Genomic DNA, 22,291 nt, shown 5'->3' with positions numbered 1-22,291 from the left:
GAAATAATTATCTTTTTTTTGCACACATATTTTTATTGGTTTACCTAGTATTTAATTAAAGTGTATCATTACTGTAAAAAGCCCAAATGGCAGAAATATGTTTGATTATAAACATAACTGACCCTTGGTGAATATGGAGGAACAGGCAGGAACAGAAGTATGCAGACAAATCAGAGAATCACCTCCCAGCCAAACTCTTTCCATGTCCCTAACATGAGACAATATCAGTTAATCCTAAGTGTCAGGTAAGTGTCTTCTGTTATTCTCACTGCACTGTCTCTCAACCAGAATAAGAAGAGTAAGAAGTCATGAAGGATGAGGGTTCAAAAAGAGTATGCTGCTGAAAGATTAAGGATAAGATTTGCTTGAATCTTAATATTTATATACACGCATATGCATATACATATATATGTATATACTTGCAAATACATAAGTTATGACCTTTGTGAAGGCAACTGTAAACAAAATGGTAAAGTTAGAAACCTGAACGCAAAGGATTAAGGAGTGTCTAAGAGGTAGTTGAGGCAGCAGGTGCAAACTGTCTTCTACAGAATTGGGTACCTGGGTAAAAGAGAATGAGAGGCAGTACAAAGGAAGAGCAAGGGGAGATCAAGACAGATTTTTTCTCCTATGGAGAAAAGACCATTTATATAGTCTGAAAGTAGAATGCTAATGGAGAGAGGTATTAGAATATGGAGAGGAAATGGGATGAAATAAGGTGGCAGAGAGGATGTGCTAAAAAAATAAAGGCAGGAAATTAGCTCCCAAGAAGAGCGGAATCAGTTCTTCTGAGACAAAGGTATAAAAGCAGTAAGACAGGATTCTGCAACTTCCTAAGAAGAGATTCTACTATATAAATGGTCTTATCTTCTCTATGCGAAATAAATAAATAGATAGATAGATAGTCAGATGATAGATGATAGAATATTTTTAATGCAGTGAGGGCTAGTTGAGAAAAAATGCGTGTAGTGATAATATAAATGAGGGAATAATCAACTATTTAGACGAAAAGGAATTTTCCAGGAAAATGAATGGGAAGACATTCCTAGCAGAGGAATAGCAGGGGCCATCTCACAGAAGTGGAAAAAATGAAAGGTTTTGAGGTTTAGTATGGCTTCTGAGCAGAGTACTTGGGTGGGGTGGCAGAAACAGAAGTTGACAAGTTGGCAGGGATAAGCTCTTATGTTCTATTTTTTATTTTTCTTCTTATGGTAAGGAGACTGGAATTCATCCTATAGTTTGGACCCCTCTATGCAGCATTGATTTTAGAAATTAACTCATGACTGTCATGAAGTTAGAGACTCAATGCAATGAGAGACATGATGACTGTAACTTTCTTCAGAGGTCATTAATTTAAGTCCTCTGTTTTGAGGAGGTCTTTCTGTATCTTAAAGAGACATATCACATTCGAGGCATAAAACGGAAAGTCCTTTTTCCATAATTCAGACCAAATGAGAATTCTCAAAGTTTATTTTTCTGATCTAGAAAATAAAGAGATACATGGGGTTAAAATGTACAGGCTATCTTTATGTTCAATAAAGCATTTTTAATTCTCAGAAAGGAGAGAGAAAAATAACAAGGAGGGTTCTGTCTGAGATCCCCAGGCAGAGGTAAAAAAGGCTGGGAAAGGAGATAAATATAAGCTATTGGCAGAGAAGGAGAATTGCTCTCCTGAACCCAGGAGTCGGTGAATCGGTACTAAGGAAAGAAGGTTTAGTAAGACTTTCCGAGGCTTCTAAGTCTCCTATGAGTTTTCGTTCCTTTTTTTTTTTTTTTTCTTTTAGCATCGACCAGAAAGCTTTGTTGTCTAGGAAAGGGTAAAAGGATGTCTGGCTGAATTGGAATTGACAAAACTAGGCAACTCAGACAGGGCAGTCTTGGGAGCAGCCTTTAACCACAAAAGAGATATTGAAGGTGATGCAATCGATAAAGCTGGAACGGACATAGGAGGAAGATGATGAAACCCATCAAATTCGATCACTGAGCTGGAGTGGTCAGTGTCAGCTTCCTCAGGAAGGGTCACTTGATGTCAGCCTCCTTTCAGGGGCTTTTACCTTCCCTGTTGATTATGTCCTTAGGATCATAAAGTTTTAGTGTCGGAAGAATAATCATGCATGCTGCCAAGTCCAAGCTTGTTTCTGGGACTGGAATCCCTTTCACAGGAATCTAGATGAGTATGTTTGGACTCATGGAGCTGCCATCTCAATTGTCCAGAGTTCTTGACAGATATTACCCTTTCCTCTAAAGATATGTTCATTTATTGGGTGATAGTTAATTCCCATTTGTAGTAGGTTTCAAGAAACCTGGCCTCACATTCTTTGCAGTTTCTCCATCATGAGGCTGAGTCTATTTTCCCCTGACTTGTACTTGATTTGGCCCAACAGAATATGGAGGGTCAGACAGATATGGCAGGAGGACCAAATGTCCCAGTCACCTGGACCTTCTCAGCTGAGGCGAGTGCAGCCAATACCATGTGGGGAGAGAGGAGCTCAGCTGAGCCCAGCCCAAAATGCTGACCATAGGGTCTTTAGCAAATAAAGGAATGACAATAAACATATTAAGCTAATATGTTTTGGGTTAGTTTATTCCGCAGAAGCTGACTAATACGTCATCTAAGGATGAATTCAGGAAAACTCAAAAGTGGAATAGATACAGAGCTCCCTTCTGCTGTGTCTCTCAGGGCTGCCAGAGACCCATCATAAAAATGAAAGAGAGACTACCTTTCTTAAAACTGTCCCAATAAATTATCTATGAATATCAAAAATTCAAACAGCATACAGGTAAAACTCTGAGTAAATTGTGGTTGCACTTCGGAAATGCCCGTCCAAATGACTGCATTGTAACAGGGGTAGGTATGGTATCACAAAGGTTGTCAGAAGGAATTGGCAGAGTGTACTGTGTCATTGGAGGAGTAAGGTGGGAAGGGTGTTTTGGAATCTCTTGTGTGGTAGGTATGTGCCTGTAACATAGAGGGTTCTCTCTGTCTAGGACCTTGCTTATGTGACAGGTAACCCATGTTTTCTCCTTGCTTTGTTTCCCTTTCATCAAACAGAAATTATAATTTGGCTTCCCATGTATACTTGACCACAAGGAGAGAACTTGTTTATCCATTAACACTGGCATCCTGTCTACTTGAATAGTTATATTTCTCATTGCAGATTAATGAATTGGGCTTCTACATTTTATAGATCGGTCTCTGTAAGCTTGATGAATGCATTTGTTGTATTTCCAGTGCAATTTCTAAATCTGCAAGCCTGGGGTGCACAGAGTGGTGAATTTACCAAACCCATACTCTCCCTTCTGGAGTGCCAATCTGGTTTCTCTACTGGTGATTTGTACCTTTTCTTCAAACTCTAGCAGAGTGCAGGTCCCTGATGCCCAGACCAATGTTCTCTGTACTTCTCCAGAAGATTAATTATAATACTAGCTAATGACACTTCAAGAGAGCTCACTAGGTGCCAGGCACTAGTGAGTATGTAGGGCTTTACATAGATGACCTCATTCAAGCCTCACAATGACCATAGGAGATAAGCTGCTAGTCTTACTTCACAAAAGAGGAAACTGACCAGAGGAATTTAACAAATTTCACAAAGACACATAGGTGGTAAGAGCAGAGCTGGGATTCCAACCTAGGGGTTGTGATTCAGAACACATGATCACCAGGTTACATTATTTGTGGAACTAGGGATGGTGGCATCTTTTTTCTTTTTTAATCCTTTCCCTTTAAGGAAAAAGTCTCGGCATCTATCAGATTAAGTGCAGGGTCCTCCATATGGCTTTCAATGCCCTCTGCAATCTGATCTTAACCTAGGACATCAACTCCCATGTTCCATTTAGCCTTAATGATCAATTACCTGAAATGTTTTATATGCCAGACATAGGGTTCAGTGCTAATGGAGAAACAAAGATGAGTAACAAGAGTTTGTAACTTAAATAGGCAGATAAAACACAAATCTGTGAAGAAATAACTAGTAAAAGTAGGCAGAAGATAAATGATACTGTGAAAGTTTATTAGAGAAGGAATTCACTTTTGAGTTAGGGACTCTGATGACTTAGAAAGGAAATAGGATAAAAACCATCTCAGTGAGGAGTGTGCGAGACTGAGAGGAAGGAGAAAACAATCCATTACAGAGAAAGGGAACAGAATAAGCAAAGATAAGATCTGACAAGAGCCATGGTCATTAAGGGAACAGAAAATGGAGATGAGTGATAAGAGCACAGGACTATGATTGCAATTAACGTGAAAAAACAAACAAACAAACAAGACCATAGTTAGGTTGTGACTTGGTAAGCCGTTTGGGCTTAGAATGATAGGTCTGGTCTGTGAAGAGAAATTATACACTGTGATTTTAACACATTCATATAGTTGATGGTATAAGAGGAGTTGAGAGGACCTTTAATGGGCACTAGCAAAAGAGAAGAGTGTTGAGAAGACTAGTCCTAGGTTGCTCCTTGCTCCCACTTGACATCCCCACAACTCTGAGAGAAAATAGTGGGATGCCATAGGCAGTAACTTGCATTTCCCAAGGTGATTTCTCACTATTCACTTGAAATGCTCCTCAATTGATGGTTTCTGGGGTTATGTATGTTTGCGATGTGCCTTTTGTATCTCTGTCTAAATGTTTGCAGAACTCAGCAACGTATTAGGCTTCTGAAAAGTTCTGCAGCACAGAAATGTGTTTAGCTCTATTTAACTCAGTTTCCCAAGCTTCTTATCAGGGAATTTCTTTTTTTCCTATAAACATTATTATTATCACTTGATATAGGGTTTCCCTAAGCTCCAATCTAATTGATTCCATTCTTTAATTAAAGGCTACAAGGTATCTTCTCCTTCCATTTGGGGCAGTAGACAGAACACAAAACCAGCAGTTGGGCCTCTGAGTTCTGGCCCTCAGGACAGACCATTATTGGAAAAATAATGGAGATGGACCAACATTTTCTCATTTCTGAGTGGGACTGCTGACTTCTGACTTCCTACCTAAGATCATCACAGAAATGGATTAAGCTAATATATTGATAGTGTTTTACATATATAGGGATAATTATGATTTCTATACACAGAGTTTTTTTTTTCCAATACTGAACCAGATGAGGAATGTGTTAATTTTATAACTAGGTAATTCCTTAGTCCCATTTATTTGGGTTTAAGTGAACTGAAATGGTGTGACTTCAGTCTTGACCCCAATCTTTGAGTGACCTGATGAAAGAAGCAAGAACATTAAGAATAAGAAGACATAGTCTAGCCACCTGTTGCCCTAAAACTCACCTTTGAAATGGTTCTGAATTAGGTACCTGGGAAGCAGATTTTGGTGCTGGCTCAGGCATTAACTCTGTGTTGACTTGGGCAAGTCATATTGCTCTTTCTTACAGCTTCATGACATTTGAATGGCATATTTTAGACTAGAGCACAAAGTCTCCCTTAGATATAACAGTGAATGATTCTTTGAGTGCACAAAAGAACTGCTCTACTTATTTTTATCATGAAGAAGGGAGACATTAGGGAGTGATGGTGGGTTTGGAATACTGCTTCATTCTGAGGAGACATTGAGTATCTCTGATCTTTCTCTTCCCCACAAGCATAAACTTTCCATGCAACAAGGAGTACAGATGCAGACATTAGCTTAAGGCTACAAATGTGGAAGATTTTATACTTAATTTTCTGGTAAGCCTCCAAAGCCCATCTCCAGTGATTTGAGAACCTATTTGCCTCCTTTGGGCCATTTTCCCATTCTTCTTTTAACACCTCTTTTGTATTTGTATACTAGCTTGGAATTCATCTCCTAACTGCAGAGGATCTGCTATATTATTTCCTGAGCTCCAGAAATCAAGATCCAACATGCACTGGCTGATTTAAATCCCCAAGGAAACAAGCCTACTTCCCAGAACCCCAAATGAGTTGAAGGGATTGTTGGTATGGGCAGTCCAATAATTATCTCAACTTCTCTTTTAGTTTTGTTCTTAAAAATTACAAACATGTTAACTGTTTGGATGTCTGGATTGGAATTTAAAAAGTGGGAATGTAAAAAGCAAAGATAAGGAGGACTTAATGCATAAAAGTATTTGGGGGAAGATCTGAAGTGAAAAATGTGCCAAATTTAGGGTGCATGGAAAATATTTTTTGCAGTTTGGTGGTACCTGAAAAAGTTAAGCATGGAATTGTCATATGATCCAGAAATTCCACTCCTATGGATACACTCCAAAGAATTGAAAACAGGAACTCAAACAGATACTTGTACAACAATGTTCATAGTGCCGTTGTTCACACTAGCCAAAAAGTGGAAACAACCCAAGTGTCCATTAAAAGATGAATGGGGGCGGGCCGCGGTGGCTCAGCGGGCAAAGTGCTTGCCTGCTATGCCGGAGGACCTCGGTTCGATTCCCGGCCCCAGCCCATGTAACAAAAACGGAGAAACAGAATACAATAAAACAAGAAAATGTTTAAAAATGTTTCCCTTCCTTCCTTCCTTCCTTCCTTCTATCCTTCCTTCCTTCTCTCTGTCTTTCCTTAAAAAAAAAAAAAAAAAAAAAAAGATGAATGGGATAGACAAAAATGTGGTGTATAATACAACGGAATATTATTCAGTTATAAAAAAGAATGAAGTTCTGCTACATGCTAAAAATAGATGATCCTCAAAAACATAATGCTAAGTAAAATAAGCCAGACATAAAAGGACAAACATTTTATTATTCTGCTTATCTGGAATAACTAGAACAGGCAAATTCACAGAGAGAGAAAGATTAGAAATTACCAGGAACTTGGAAGAGGGTTGAATGGTAGTTTTTACCTAACAGGCACAGAATTTCTGTTGGAGTGATGAACACGTTCTAGAAATAGATGGTGGTGATGATTAAACAACATTGTGGATAAACTTAATGCCACTGAGTTGTACACTTGAAAATGCTTTAAACGGTAAACGTTATGTTATGTATATTTTACCACACTGATAAAAAATGAATTATAGGGGAAAATATATTTGGGGAGGATCTGACTGGGAAAATATTCCAAGTTGAGGATGTAAAACAAATCTTTTATCCTCTGTTGTTGCTTCACTTGGACTGAAATTTCACTCATCGAATTGGCAGTGAGACAGTCAACCAACCCCAGGAATTCCAATATGTCAAAAGGAAACCTTTTCCCTTCAGCAAATGAAATATTAAGAGGGCTCAACGAAAGCCAGTGGGAAGTGGCCTGGAGATGGAGATGAAAAATTAATTTTAATGCATGGGAGACTAAGTAATTCACTTATTTCACAACCTCAATCAATTTTAATATTTTAGTATTAAATGCGAATGTGGTTACCTCTCCAATAATATTTTAAAAGTTGTTTCTCCCTTTTTGGCTTTTGTCCTATGAGTATTTTCTTATTTTCCTAGTGTCTTGATAGGGCGGTTTCATTGGATTTCAAATTATTCAAGGCAAGAACCTATTGCTAAATAAGCTGCAAAGGAGTGGGACCCCAAACCAGCTTTCAGTAAGGCTGATTTTTGGAGATGCCATTGAACCCCAAGAGGGAGTCTTTCGGGAGAGGCCTTTGTGTAGAGAGTAAAATGGACTCATTTAGTCATTAGTTCTACAGATAGCAGCCCAAGAGGGGAAGCTGTCTGCCTTTCTCCACAATTTAGACACTCATCTTACAAATTCACCAAGCTTGGTGATTTCTGAACAATGCCAGCTGTTAGGAAGCCATTTCCTTGGCATTTTCTCCATAATTTGATTTGAAAGGAAAAGATTAAACTTGGTCCGACCCAGAACTGTCAGCCCAATGCCCTCGTAGAGTTTGACAGGAGCGGGGAGAGGGGAAAACCTTGCAAACTCTTTTAGTCTTTACCTGTGCATTAAGGAAAGGCAATAAGGCATATTCCACAAGCCCGCACATTTGTGTGGGTGAGATCAAGGATGGGATTTCTCCTTCCAGGATATGAATCCGAGTGAAGGCTAAACTCCCAGTCCTTCCCGATTAACAACTTCCATGTGTGTTAATTTTAGCCAGAAAGTTACTGTTGTATTTAAATGATGATCTGCTGGCATGACTATATTTGTATTTTAAAACTAGAGCTTTATAACCAAAACTAAGTTTTCCAAGGTGTAGGAATTCAGTAATAAATTCAATCCAGTAATAAACATTGTTTATTCACAGACCTGCATATATATTACCAGAATGTTTACACGTTATTGAATGCTTATTTTACTTAATCCGCCCCTCACAAGAATGATTTAGATGCTAATATTACCTTTGTTTTTATGGTAAGGTCGATGGTTCCTGGAGAGGATAAACTGCTCCGAGATAGCTGATAAATGTTAGAGATGGGGATGGACCAGCTTCAGGTCCTAGAGACTTAGACGTCTAGCCACGCATCTTTCCTGCTTAATAAGACGACAGAGACATATATTATAAAAATGATATTCCAATACTATGGTTTTTCACTTACACTATGACTCATACTTTTTCAGAATATAAACTCTTAAAGAGATCCTTGTTGAGCTTAGTCTCACAGCCTTTCTGCCCTGGACTCTATCTCAGTTTATCAAAGGTCAGTCTGGGGAGACCATGGTTGCCTCTGTTGACACCACCCTCTTAATTTAGAAGCAACTCCCACTTTCCTAATTTCTTTTAGTATTAGTGTCTAATATCAAGAAATGCATTGTATATTCATAACATAACAGATTCTTCCAGTTTAGAAATAATCCAGTCTGATTCCCTTCATTTCACAGATGAAGAAAAGGACAGAGACAAGCATTAACGTTCCCGGGTCACAAAGCTCATTGGTGACTGAGCAGTGCTGGACCCTAGACTTGTGTTTCCTGATCTAGTGCTTGTCTAATGTTCCATTTCAAAAGCATTAAGGTTTTTATTTTACATGACTTGTTAGAGCAATGAGACCCTTATATATATATATAGACACACATATATATACATGTATATATATGTATCTAGGTGAAATTTATTGTGTATGTTGGTGCTTTTATTTTTCTCCAGTATACACCCTTTTTATGCAACATTGCATATGTCTTCTATATTTCTGATAGTCCAAGTTTGAAATTTTTCTTGATTGTTTTCTTGGAAAATGTGAATTTCTCATTAATTATTTAATGATTGATTAATCCTCTTAGAGGTAAACTTGCATGCATTTATGATTTAAATCCCTCAGTATGTCCCTTTTATTCTTTCCAATGTGATGTGCTGCTGAGATATTTTGCAAATGGGATAAGCATCTCTAAGCAAGTAACTTTAAATCAAGGCGATTACCTTCCATAATGTGGGTGAGCCTTGCCCAACCAGTTGGAGTCTTTAAGTGCAGACAACTGAAGATTCTGGGAAGAAGAAAGAATTCTGCCTCAAGAGTCTCTACTCCACTCCTTTCTGAGTTTCCAGACTAAGGAATTTGGACTCAGCACTTAAACGTCACTCGTCTCAAAATTTTCAGCCTCTGGTCTGCCCTACAGAATTCAGACTTGCCAGCTCCCACAATTACATGAGCCAATTTCTTTTTTGTAACATACACATATATAACATATATTAGATAAACATATATCCTGTTGGTTCTGTTTCTCTGGAGAATCCTGACTGTTACAGAAAGATTAACCAATGCATAACTACACAGTGCAAATCATTCCACATAAGGTAAAATACCCACACACATATATTGTGGTTGTATATCACATAAACAATATTCTTTCTTGGTTCGTTCCACTGATTTCTACTTGAAACCACATAAGATGCCTTTTAGAGATTTATAAGTAATAAATCTTATAAATAAGCCATTATAAGTAGGGAAAGAAGAGGAATAAATAGCAGAAAAGTCTTAAAATGAAGCCAAGAATGAGAGGCATATATTAAATGCTCATCCTACAAAGAAGCACGCATTTGATCTAGGTTGGTCAATAGAACTCTGGGGTCCCAGTGTTCTGATACTTTGTGACTTTGGACAAGCTTAGTCATGAGTTGGGCAAGTTTTTGTATGTCCTGTATTTTCAAAGACTTAGAAAATGTTGTCCCTGCCCTGTAGAAACTTGTAGTCTAGTGAACTTGTAGTCTAGCTGGGGCAAGAAAAGACTTACCCTCTGGAAACAACTAAAATTTTACCCTTGTAAATATATAGCCACATATGCAGAATAATTCTGAAGAAAATAAAAGCTTCCTGTATCATGTTCTATCCCCCTATGGGCTGCGTGTAGGTATCTGTTTGAAAATCTGATAAGCTAATACTAGTTAATATGTCCAGTTCTGCTTCTACTTCTCCCCAGTGATACTGTGCAATTCAACAGTGCAGCTGAACCTGGAGAATTGAAATGAAGGATAGAGATTTCAGGCCATTTAAAATCCAGGGACTATTGGCACAGTTTTCTACCTTGTTTTCCCTAAAAGTAAGACTATTGCCAGATAAACTTTATAATTCTCCTTCCCATGAGTTTGCTGCTCAACTTCTATCTTTATGACTAGTGAAACATGTTTGTCATAGACCAAGGAGCAGCAGCACCCTCACAGGTGACTTCTCTCCCACACCACCCCAGGTCATTACTCCATACATGGGGTAATTTATTTAAAACCCATTTTTCCTTGGAGAAGGTACCGAGCATAGATTAAGCCTGTAGGCTTTAAAGTTAAATTCTCTGTGCTTGATGGTAGCTATGTATCTGTGGGCAAGGTACTTCCCTCTCCGAGTCTTAGTTTCCTCATGCACAGAAGGAGGGGGATTGCAATGCTTGCCTCAGAGGAATCAATGAAATATTCTAGATAAAGTACAAACTCCTAGAGTTTTGTAAGGGCTTCATAAATATAGGATATTATGGTAATGATCCAGCTTTTTCATCCCCTGCCTTCTCTTGCCTACTTTTTTGAGTCTTTCTCACTGCTTACAAAGAGTCTTTAAGAAAACTTCAAAGACATTCATAGAATCAGAGCATTTTAAAGTTGCACAGAGCCATAGAGACATCTGGTCTAAATCTACTATTCTTATAGAGAGTGACTCTGAGGCCAGAGATACTTCTTCTCAAATTTAACTATGCTCTAGTCTCTACAATCCTTTTAGCTTCCCTCCAGGGAATTAATCTCATGGACCATCACCCACTTATTTATATACCCCTTTTTTCTGGGATAGCTACAACACTGGGCAGCTTCCTGTGATACAAAGTCATGTTGAATTAAATTATCAGAAGCAGTATTAGATGGACAGACTGATCTTGTTTTTTAACTTTTTTAATGTATAGTATAACATATATACAAAGCAAAGAAATAAAAAAGCAAGTTTCCAAAGCACTCTTCAAAAAGTAGTTACAGGACAGATCCCAGAGTTTGTCATGGGCTACCATATGATCCTCTCATATTTTTCCTTCTAGCTGCTCCAGAATATAGGAGGCTAGAGGGCTTAAATACTTTTTTATCATCACAGTCTACTTTTTGTTCTTCTTTCTTTGTGAACAATAACATATATACAAAAAAGCTATAAATTTCCAAGCACAGCACCACAATTAGTTGTAGAACATATTTCAGACTTTGACATGGGTCACAATTTCACAATTTTAGGTTTTTTACTTCTAGCTGCTCTAAAATACTGGAGACTAAAAGAGATATTAATTTAATGATTCAGAATTCATATTCATTTGTTAAGTCCTATCTTCTATGTATAATTCTATCATCACCTTTGATGCTTCCATACCTGTCATGGGGGTTGTTTGGGCTATGGTAATTCTAAATTTTAAATATTGGAAGGGTCTGTCACTAATATGGGGTAGGGAGATGAAACTATCTGATGTTCTGGAGAGGCTGGGCTAAGTTTCAAGACTTCTCTGGACAGGGACCCATTGGAGGTTTTAGGTTTCTGTAGTTCCTGGAACCATTGTGGAATCTTATAAATTGCCCTAGGTGTTCTTTAGGATTGGCTGGAATGGTCCTGGTTGGGGGTTGGCAGGTTATGATAGGTGGCAAGGTCTACCTGAAGCTTGTGTAACAGCAACCTCTAGAGTAGCCTCTCAACTCTATTTGAACTCTCTCTGCCACCAATACTTTATTAATTACACTTCTTTCCCCCTATTTTGTCAGGATGAAATTGTTGATCCCACAGTGCCAGGTCTGGATTCATCCCTGAGAGTCATCTCCCATGTCTCCAGGGAGACTCTCACCCCTGAATGTCATGTCTCATGTAGGGAGGAGGGCAATGATTTCACTTGCAGAGTTGGGCTTAGAGAATCTGAGGCCACATCTGAGCAACAACAAAGGTCCTCCAGAAGTAACTCTAAGTCATACCTATAGGTAGTCTAAGCTTCTATGCTACCTACATAAGCTTCACAAGAGTAAGCCTCATGATCGAGGGCATGGCCTACTGATTTGAGTGTCCCTAAAATTTAATATAGTATCAGGGGAGTCCCTGATGGTAAGGTTTAATAGTTCCATATTCTTTCTCTGCTCCCTCAGGGGACTTTGCCAATACTTTTTGATTATCTGGTTAATATAGTTTAGGATGTTTCCAGGCATTACAATAATCTATACAGGATTAAAGGACCTCTTTCTTATTCTGTGCTCCCTGTGTTTCAATTGTTCAAATGAGCTACACAGATAGGTTGAATTAAATTATGCACTACAGAACATTTCATGCCAGATCAAATAAACCTTTCTTCTGATGGTCTCAGAGAGTATGTGTGGTTCTGAAATATAGACACTGTCTTCCTTACCCCTATGTTCTGAATTACTTTAACCCCAACTGTTCAGCTTTGTTCTTATCTCTAAATATCAGGTTAAATATATAAAACAGCATCTCAAAATCCAGAAATAAGAACCACCACTCTGGATTTAATGTATCTGCTCTAAAAATTTACAATCTAGGCCCCTGTTTTCTTATAAGCATTTTCTAAAGGTGACCATACCATTGTTGTTTTTTTGTGTCTGGTTTATTTTGTCTCACCAAATGTCCCACATGTTCATCCACATCATTGCATGCCTTACGACATTGTTCCTTTTTGTAGCAACACAACCTTTATTCATAAGTATACACCATCATTCACCATTCTACTTCTCTGTCAGTGCATCTTTCAGCCACCTGCATTCATTAGGCATCATGTAAAGGGCCCAAAATCCATAGTCCTTCAACATTCTCAATTTTAGATAATTTCATTGTTCCTAAGAGACAGAAAACCAATAAACATACCCTCACCAAATAGGAGATCTAAACCTCCTCTTAACTCTCGTCCCTCACCCCATTATTTACCTCTGCTGTTGCTGTGGTAGTGCCATCGGTTTCCTTTTGAACATAGCTCATAGCATGCAATAGCAGTTTTCCCCCATATCCTGGACTTAAACACTCTTTATCTAAGAGGATCGTATCTTTGAAATAATTCTTACAAGAACTTATTCATATTTCTAGTGTGAGTCAGTGGGACACATAGGTCTATACAACCCCTTTTAATCTTGTTCATCATCAATATGGTAATATTACTTCTAGACCCACTAGAAAATCACCTTCGCCCCTATCTATTCTCTTACATTGGAGCTTAACCTCATTAGCTAATGGTTCACCCATCTCCAGCTTCTATGTATCTCTAAGTCCCCTGTATTCTGTATTATAAGTCTCTGATTATACCTTTATGGTGGTTATAAAAGTGGAGTTTTACTGCTCCTTTCCAATTTGGATGCCTTTTATTTCTTTGTCCTGCCTGATTGCTCTAGCTAGAACTTCTAGCACAATGTTGAATAATAGTGGTGGCAGTGGGCATCCTTGTCTTGTACCTGATCTTAGGGGGAAAGATTTCAGTCTCTCTCCATTGAGTACAATGCTGACTATCAGTTTTTAATATATTCCCTTTATCATATTGAGGTAGTTACCTTTGAGTCCTATCTTTTGGAGTGTTTTTATCAGATATATGTTTGTTAGGTCTAATTCATTTATCAAGTTATTTAACTTCTCTATTTCCTTATTGATCTTCTGTCTGGTTGTTCTATTTATAGACGAGAGTGGTGTACTGAAGTCTCCTACTATTATTATTTGAACGTCTTATCACTGCCTTCAGTTTTGCCGATATCTATCTCTTGTACTTTGGAGCTACTTGACTGGGAGCATAAACATTTATGATTGTTATATCTTCTTGGTGAATTGACCCTTTAATTAGTATATAGTGTCCTTCTTTGTCTCTTATGATGTCTTTACATTTAAAGTCTATTTTGTCAGATATTAGTACAGCTACTCCTGCTTTCTCTTGGTTACAACATGTTTGGAAGATCTTTTTCCTTCCTTTCACTTTCAATCTATTTTGTATTCTTGTGTCTAAAATGAGTCTCTTGTAAGCAGCATATAGCTGGATTATGTTTCTTAATCAATTCTGCCAATCTGTATCTTTTAATTAGTCAATTTAGCCTGTTAATATTCAAAGTTATTACTGAAAAGACGTTTCTTTTTTTTTTTTTTTTTTACAGGCACCAGGAAACGAACCTGGGTCCTCTGGCATGGCAGGCAAGCATTCTTGTCTGCTGAGCCACCGTGGCCTGATTCCACCATCTTATCTTTTTTATTTTATTTGTCAGATCCTTATATTCTTTTCCCTCTTCTCTTTGTATTTTTTAAATTACCCTAGTGGTACTGTTCAATTCTGTGCCCTCCTCCAGACTTCCCTCTCCTGTCTTTTTTTTTTTTTTTCAGCTGCTGGAACTCCTTTTAGTAATTCTTGTAGGACTAGTCTCTTGTTGACAAATTCTTTCAGGACTTCTTTGTCTGTGAAAGCTTTAATCTCTCCCTCAATTTTAAAGGACAATTTGGCTGGGTACAGAATTCTTGGCTGGAAGTCCTTTTCTTTCAGGATCTTGAATATATCATTCTACTGCCTTCTTGCCTGCAGGGTGCTAGTTGAGTAGCCTGAAGTCAGTCTTAATTGATTTCCCTTGTATGCAGTAGATTGTTTTTCTCTTGCCACTTTCAGGATTTTCTGCTTCTCTTCAATATTTGACAGACTGATAAGTATGTGCCTTGGGGAAGGCCTATTTGGATTGATTCTGTTTGGAGTTCTTTGGATTTCTGTAACTTGTATATTTATGTCCTTTATGAGGCTTGGGAAGTTTTCCCCCATTATATCCTCTACTTCTCTTCCTAGCCCTTTACTCCTCTTTTCTCCTTCTGGGACACCAGTGATTCTTATATTTGTGTGCTTTGTTTATCTATCATTTCCCTGAGTTCCCACTCCATTTTTTTCATCTTTTTTGCCATTTGCTGTTTTGAGTCTTCAAAGTCAATCATCCTGTCCTCTATATCACTTATTCTTTCTTCTGTCTCTTCAAATCTGGTGTTGTGTGCCTCTAGTATGTTTTTTATTTGGTCAACAAAGTCTTTAATCTCTGTGATTTCTGCTATTTTTCTATTTATTCTTTCAAATTTTTCCTCTTTGTGCTTTTCTACTGTCTTCTTGATCTCCTTTATGTCATTTGCTATCCCGCTTATTTTATTAAGTAGAGTTGTATGAACATCTTTGATTAGTTGTTCCAACATCTGTGTCTCCTCAGGGGTTTTAATCTGGTCATTAAGCAGGGCTATATCTGTCTGCATTGTGATATGCTTTGTGATCTTCTGCTGTCTTTGTCGCATGCAGATATCTTGATTGATTTACATTGGGAGTTGATTTCTTTCAGTAGTCTAGGGCCTTGTGTTTGTGGGATGGTTTACAGCAGGGAGCAGGGAATGGGGGGTGGAGCACTTAGTAAGGTGATTTGTTTCAGGGCAGGTATGGTCACAGGTTGGGGATGTTATGCTGATGCTTGTGAACGTGAATGCCCAGCGGCCAGGGAAGATGTAGCTGTGCGGGTGTACCTGTCTGGAGGGAGTAACCCTAGTGTGCGCTGGTCTTAGGCATGGGCCCCTTTTGTGCATGCGTAGAACTGTGGCAGCAGGTTGGCATTACACCTTCGTGGACTGGGGACAGATGCGACCTGGCTGTCCAGGTCAGCACTTTCTCAGAGCTGGGAAGTGAGGCTGAGGGCTGTGTACATGCATGGTTCTAGGACTTCTGTAATGTGCAGTTCCCAGAGCTGAGTGATGTGATTGGGGTCATAGCCTAGGTATGGAGGTTAGTGCCTGCAACCTTTATGCACTGGTAACAGCCTGCAGGGAACAGGGAAGGGGAGGTAGTTCTCGGGAGGGGTGTAGGAGAGGTGGGTTGGGCTGTGCTTGGGGCGGGTGTGGGGCAGGTCCGTGCACTGGGGGCTGGTGGGGTGGGGGTGGGGGGCAGGTCCGTGCACTGGGGGCTGGTGGGTGGGGGTGTGGGGCAGGTCCGTGCACTGGGGGCTGGTGGGGTGGGGGTGGGGGGCAGGTCCATGCACTGGGGGCTGGTGGGTGGGGGTGGGGGCAGGTCCGTGCACTGGGGGCTGGTGGGGTGGGGGTGTGGGGCAGGTCCGTGCACTGGGGGCTGGTGGGGTGGGGGTGGGGGGCAGGTCCATGCACTGGGGGCTGGTGGGGTGGGGATGGGGGGGCAGGTCCGTGCACTGGGGGCTGGTGGGGTGGGGGTGGGGGGCAGGTCCTGCACTGGGGGCTGGTGGGGTGGGGGTGTGGGGCAGGTCCGTGCACTGGGGGCTGGTGGGGTGGGGGTGGGGGGTAGATCTGTGCACTGGGGGCTGGTGGGGTGGGGGTGTGGGGCAGGTACGTGGACTGGGGGCTGGTGGGGTGGGGGTGGGGAGCAGGTACATGCACTGGGGGCTGGTGGGGTAGGGGTGCCTGGAGAGCTGGAAATGGGAGCGGGTGAGGGGGTTCAGGTGCGTTGGGTGTGGGGTGAGTCACCCGTCACGGGGCTGCGCCAGTGAGGATAGTGCTCCCAAGGAATGCGGTTTGACTTACTTTCTACTCCCATGTACCTTGTCCATGCACTCCTGCGGACTCCGCTGCACTGTGCCTCCATGCCAGGCTCCAGGTTTCTGCCTCTCAGTTCCTCGGCCTCTGAAACCAGCACTGCCGCAGGTCGTGCAGAAGGTTCTCCCAGGTCAGTGACACCCCCGAATTCCAGACTGATATTTGATATAAAAAGCTATGTCTACAGATCTATTAGTCACACCCTACTCCACAGAGGCTTTCCTTTGCTACTCACTCCTGTGTTCAGAGCCTAAGATATCCAGACCTCTGTGTCTGCCCTAAATCTAAGAAAACTTTGGAATCGCCTTTCAGCTCCATCACACTCAAACCTTGATCTTTCCTTATTACTTCTGGCTCAGCCACCTGCTGCCTTTGTCCCTTTCTCTTCTCACCCTGTGTATCATCTCTTCCCATCTTGTGGACAAGCAGAAGCAAGTGTGGCCTGAATTTTTGTTTCTTATCTAGCATGTTCCTACATGTGAACAGAAGGTTCAGTGCATCCCCTGCATCATCACAAATAGGAGGTGTCATTATGCTTTTTTCTTAGCGGGAACCATCTTATTTTTCTGTTATTTTTATTTTGATCAAAGCCTTTTTCTGTCCCATATTTTTTCCCTCCCAGGTGCCCCCTGGATCTACAGCACCGACTGCCTTCTGTAGCACATTCCTATCTTAGAGCCTTTTGCCATTTCTGTCATTCTCAAGTCTGCATTTGTTCTTATTCTTATTTAACTTTGACACGTCTTCATTATCTCCATGAGAGAAACTCCAGGGGCCTTGAAAGAACTGCTGGAAGTGGCTCATACAGCTTCCCAGAGGTGCAAATAATTGGGTGATGCAAATTTTACTGAGGAGAGAGGAGTGAGTTTCTGCATCTTGAATGAGTGCTGCTGCGAGGCACTCTTAGTATTCACGAGTAGGAAGTCAGTGCTGGCCTACGCCAGGGCTGGGAAAGTTGCACTGACCGTAAAGCCCCAAGTGGGAACAGCACAGTTTCCCAATGCCCAGTATTCAAAGGTGGGGATTAGTTCTGCCTGAGGCAAACTGGAATTTGAATCCGAGGACACTATCCAAAGGACAAAGCTGTGGGAATTTCCTGGAAGGGGTTGGGTGCACATGATACTGATGATACAACAATGAATGTGACATAGACCTGGTCTCATAGAGCTCTCTCGTACGGTCATGATCAGTTTCCATCCAGACAGCTGTCTATAAGAATCCCAGTTTTCTAAACCTTCTGGAAATGAGACCACACAAGCAGAAGCTGAATTATAGTGCCAGGGAAATCTTCCCTTTTAAATAATAAAGTTTAAAGAATTTGCTATGCATATTTTTTGTTTTTTGTTTGTTTTTGTTTTTGGCTTTTTAAAAGGACATAATGAGCATAAATTAAATATTTTATCCAGTTTTTCAGGATGATCATAACAAATATATATTATTTTATATTTTTGATGCAGTGGTATTATTGGGAGTTATTCAGGTATAATAAGTCTATTTGCCCCTACTATAAATGACTTCAAATTATAGTGATTCTTGGCTGCTGTTGGGGAATCATGTCCCCACAAAGGTATGTTCATGTCCCAACTCCTGTGAGTGTGAACCCATTTATAAACATGACCTATGAAGATTTATTTTTTAAGATGTGCCCAACCTGAATGAGGTGGGCCTTGATTCAGTATGGCTGAAGTCCTTATAAGCAAAGGGAATTGGATACAGAAGAAAAAAGTCACAAGGAGCAGCCAGAAGCTGGAAGTCAATGAAGTAGGAAGAAAAAAAAAAGATGCTGCCATGTTCATTGCCATATAAGAGAAAATCCAAGGTACCCCAAAGATTTCTGGCCAATCAGAAGGCACCGACCCTGGGAGAAGAAAGCTTTCCAGCCCCTAAACTATAACCTAATAAATTCCTTTTGTTAAGCCAACCCATCGTATGGTATTTGTTTTAACAGCTAGGAAGCTAATATAGCTTCTTATAACTACTTTTCATTGTTTTACTTTCTTATCTATGACTTATCTGCTATCATCTTTTACTGCCTTTAAGTAGCTAATTCTGCTTTGGGCAAGAAATCTGAACTTATTACAATGGATAAGCAAGAGACTAAACGGCCTCTTCTATAACTTCTTGATGTCCATGTTAACTATTCAATTTCTTTCCTGGTTCTCAGCTGTGTTTTAAATACTTGAAATATGTAGAGGTTAGGTATATATGTGTGTGTTTATGTGCATATGAATGTATGTAATAGTGCCGTACACACACTTTAACTATTTCAGTTTCTAAAAATAGATATGTTCCCAATTATGAGAATCGTTAAATCTCCAAAGGTCAACATTTTTCATTTAATTTTATAATTTCAGTAAATTCATACAGCCAAAATAGATTTTTTAACTGTTTGGTGTAATGGCCAAGAAAAGGTCAGACTATTCAATTACATTGTTGGATGGGGTGTCCAAAGAGAAGCTGTTATCACCCACATTTTCATTGTCAAAGGGCAAGACTGAGTACAGCTTCTCTTTCCAGTCTTTAGGAAAATAGATACATTTGGGGAATAATGTCACTTTTTAAATCTGCAAATGATACTGATTATGGATTTAACTAGCACACCACCACGGGGGGGGGGGGGGGTGACAGAGCTTTTCCTGAGGCCGTGGAATTATGTGTCTTTGATCCGTTCAATTAACAACTACTCGGGCACTGATTGTTCTTAGGATATGCAATAAAAATAATTGCCTGGTTGTCTCAATTTCATGTTTGTCTAATGCAGGTATCTTGGGATCAAACATTAAGAACTTGAAATCCCCTGAGGGATAAATCAGTTAAATGGGAAAAATGTTTATTTTTTCTTTTGCTTGTACTTTACCTAAGATGGGACTTGTAAGATCAAAATAAGGGGAACGTCTGGATTCAGCAGTGAAGAAGGTATGGGTACACATCAAACATGATATGAGTAGCAAAAGCAGAACCAGAGAGTGATGCCAAGAACACATCCTGGATGTCTAAAAGGAAGATGTTAAGAGCTAAGTGGAAAAGTATCAAATGTGTGTCAGGAAATATGAGTCTAAGTCAGGAAGCTAGAGAAAATGTGAGAGTCAAAGAGTTAAGAAGCTATCATAAGGACATCCATAGATCCTTGTTATTGGGAAAAAATCTTTAAATAATAGATGTGCTCCTTCCCCACTCACTCCATATGCCCTATTTGAAGCCTGGGATATATAGGGTTCAATGGAATTTCTAAAATATTGGTAGTTAGCAAACTTTTCTGGAAGTCTTGTTAAAAACACAAATTTTGTGTCCAAACTCTGGTCTATGGTTTAGGAATCGACAGACATTTTCTGTAAAAGCCTGGTAGTAAATATTTTTGGCTTTGCAGATCATATAATCTCTGTCATAACATGTCATCTCTGCCATATAGCATGAGAACAGCCATAGACAATGTGTAAATAGTTGAACGTGGCTGTGTTTCAAGAAACATTCTTAAGAAAAAGGTGGCAGGCTAAAAAGCAAAAAAAGAGGTGGCAGGCCAGATTTGGCCCACTGATCGTGATTTGCTGATCCCCAGGTTAGAGCATTATTATTTCCTCCTTCAATTCAGTGGCCCAAGTGGCATCTGGAAGCAAGAATTAGCAAACTACAGACCTTCAACATAGAAAATCAAAAGTTTCTTTTGATCACTTACAGTTTTGCAGATAGTGCTGTTATTATTGGTGACCAGTATCTCTGTGTGTAAAGATTGATGAGAGATTAGATGTACAAAAAAGTGGCTGCAAATGTAGTTTTTGTTTGTTTGCTTGTTTGTTTTTACATAGGCAGTCACCAGGAATTGAACCCAGGTCTCCACCATGGCGGGCGGGAACTCTGCCTGCTGAGCCATTGTGGCCCACCCACAAGTATAGTTTTTGAAAGCTGCCAGACAGGGATTCTGGTTCTCCAAGCGACTTACTGGTTTGGCTTTGTGCTCATATCAAAAACTCCACCTTGAGCAGTTTGATTCGATCTATGGTAATGGTATGTTTCCTGATACAGTATGCATGATTAAAGAAAAGAAAAATGGTTCCTTCCCTCATGGGTAAGAAGAGAAAGTTTCTTTTTCACAATTTAAATACTTCTGAGAAGTTCAGCAATATTTTCAAAGAGGAGAAATGGGTTAAAGACAGAGCTGAGATGATTATTGTAAGGCGGGAGCAAGCATTAACAGCTAAGTGTGATTGTTTATAAAATCCTTTCCAGTAAGACAAGGGTTTATTGGGCTTCAGAACAGGAAGAGGAATGCCAGTGTTCAGATTGGACAGGCTGTGTGTGTGTGTGTTGCACAGCACCTGGTTGCAAGGGTGGTGGTGGAATGTATTAAAGAAGTGGGCAGCATTGAAATGAGTCACTTCTCAAAGCATTTTTTTTTTTTGTCAAAACTCAGCTCCTCCATTAAGGAATCAACTCATCTTTCACCTCTCAATGGGGTGTAATCAGTCTCTTGATTAGCATTAGCAGTCACAGTGATTCAAAGTTGCTGAATGACTCTCTCACTGGATTTACTATCAGCTTGGAAAAAGCTGGCTCCCTATGAGCTGCCTACCAGCCTCTGTGGGCCCCGGACTACCCTGGACGTGCCAGGGTAGTCCGTGTCAAATGTAGATAAGTGGGAAGTTGATTTTTCTTGCTGGGAAATCTCAAATTAATTTTGTGCCTACTCTGCTGTGCTTCTCCTGTGTTTGATATTTTCTGCACATTGGCCCTAGTTCTAGTCAGAAGGGTATCCCTTTCTAAAGTACCTCTTGTTTCCCCAAAACTTAAGCCCAGCTGATCTCCTAAAGGAGTCAACTATTTCTCCAGATGGGACATGACTTCTGGGAACAGCCAGTTTCATAAACCCATTAACAATTGAGAATAATAAAAAAATTTCTCAAAGATTCCACTTACTGAATATATTTGTATTTTATTAGGGTTTTTTACTCTCTCCTCACAAGGATTTACTATTTACTAAATTTCATTAGGAGATAGTCTCAGCCACCTCTGCTAGCTGTCACCTTTGGAAAGGTTTGGGTCAGAATTCTGTAGTTAATTGAATGCCAGGAGATCTGGGTTTCTGTCCTGCCTCCAATTACTAAATTAGTTGTATATCTGTGTTCCCACTATGGATCTCAGTTTTCTCATTCTATACAATTAGGATTTTTGAATTACATAATAACTGCTCCAAACACCAGGATAAGCTAATTTACATTTAAGTATTAATGACCAGTAGTAGTTTAATTCATTATTTATCCAGGTATAGTAGAATTTTACAACTTCAAAGCAGGTCCTGCAGTGCACTCATTTTAGGCACCATTGACAACAGGGAGCGCTTCCTGGTTACACCTGACACATACCATATGGGCTGCAGCTGAAATTGAGGCAAATAGGAAAATGGACAGCGGTGGTTTTTGCTAAGGATAGATGTTCGGTATGATTTTTTTGGTGAGGATTTAGAGTAGAAAAGCACCTA

General features: G+C 39.9%; 1 long non-coding RNA gene across 1 annotated transcript; it reads left to right on the top strand.

Moving 5' to 3' along the window:
* Positions 1 to 3,566: 3,566 nt before the first annotated feature.
* LOC143662639 (uncharacterized) lies at positions 3,567 to 5,914 on the top strand. Its single transcript, XR_013165505.1, has 3 exons — positions 3,567 to 3,604; positions 5,578 to 5,662; positions 5,766 to 5,914. It is a non-coding gene; the product is annotated as an uncharacterized LOC143662639 (long non-coding RNA).
* Positions 5,915 to 22,291: the final 16,377 nt, after the last annotated feature.

This window comes from Tamandua tetradactyla, chromosome 18, assembly GCF_023851605.1.
Source record: "Tamandua tetradactyla isolate mTamTet1 chromosome 18, mTamTet1.pri, whole genome shotgun sequence".
NCBI classification, from domain to species: Eukaryota; Metazoa; Chordata; class Mammalia; order Pilosa; family Myrmecophagidae; genus Tamandua; species Tamandua tetradactyla.
This window is presented reverse-complemented; position numbering and strand designations above follow the sequence as displayed.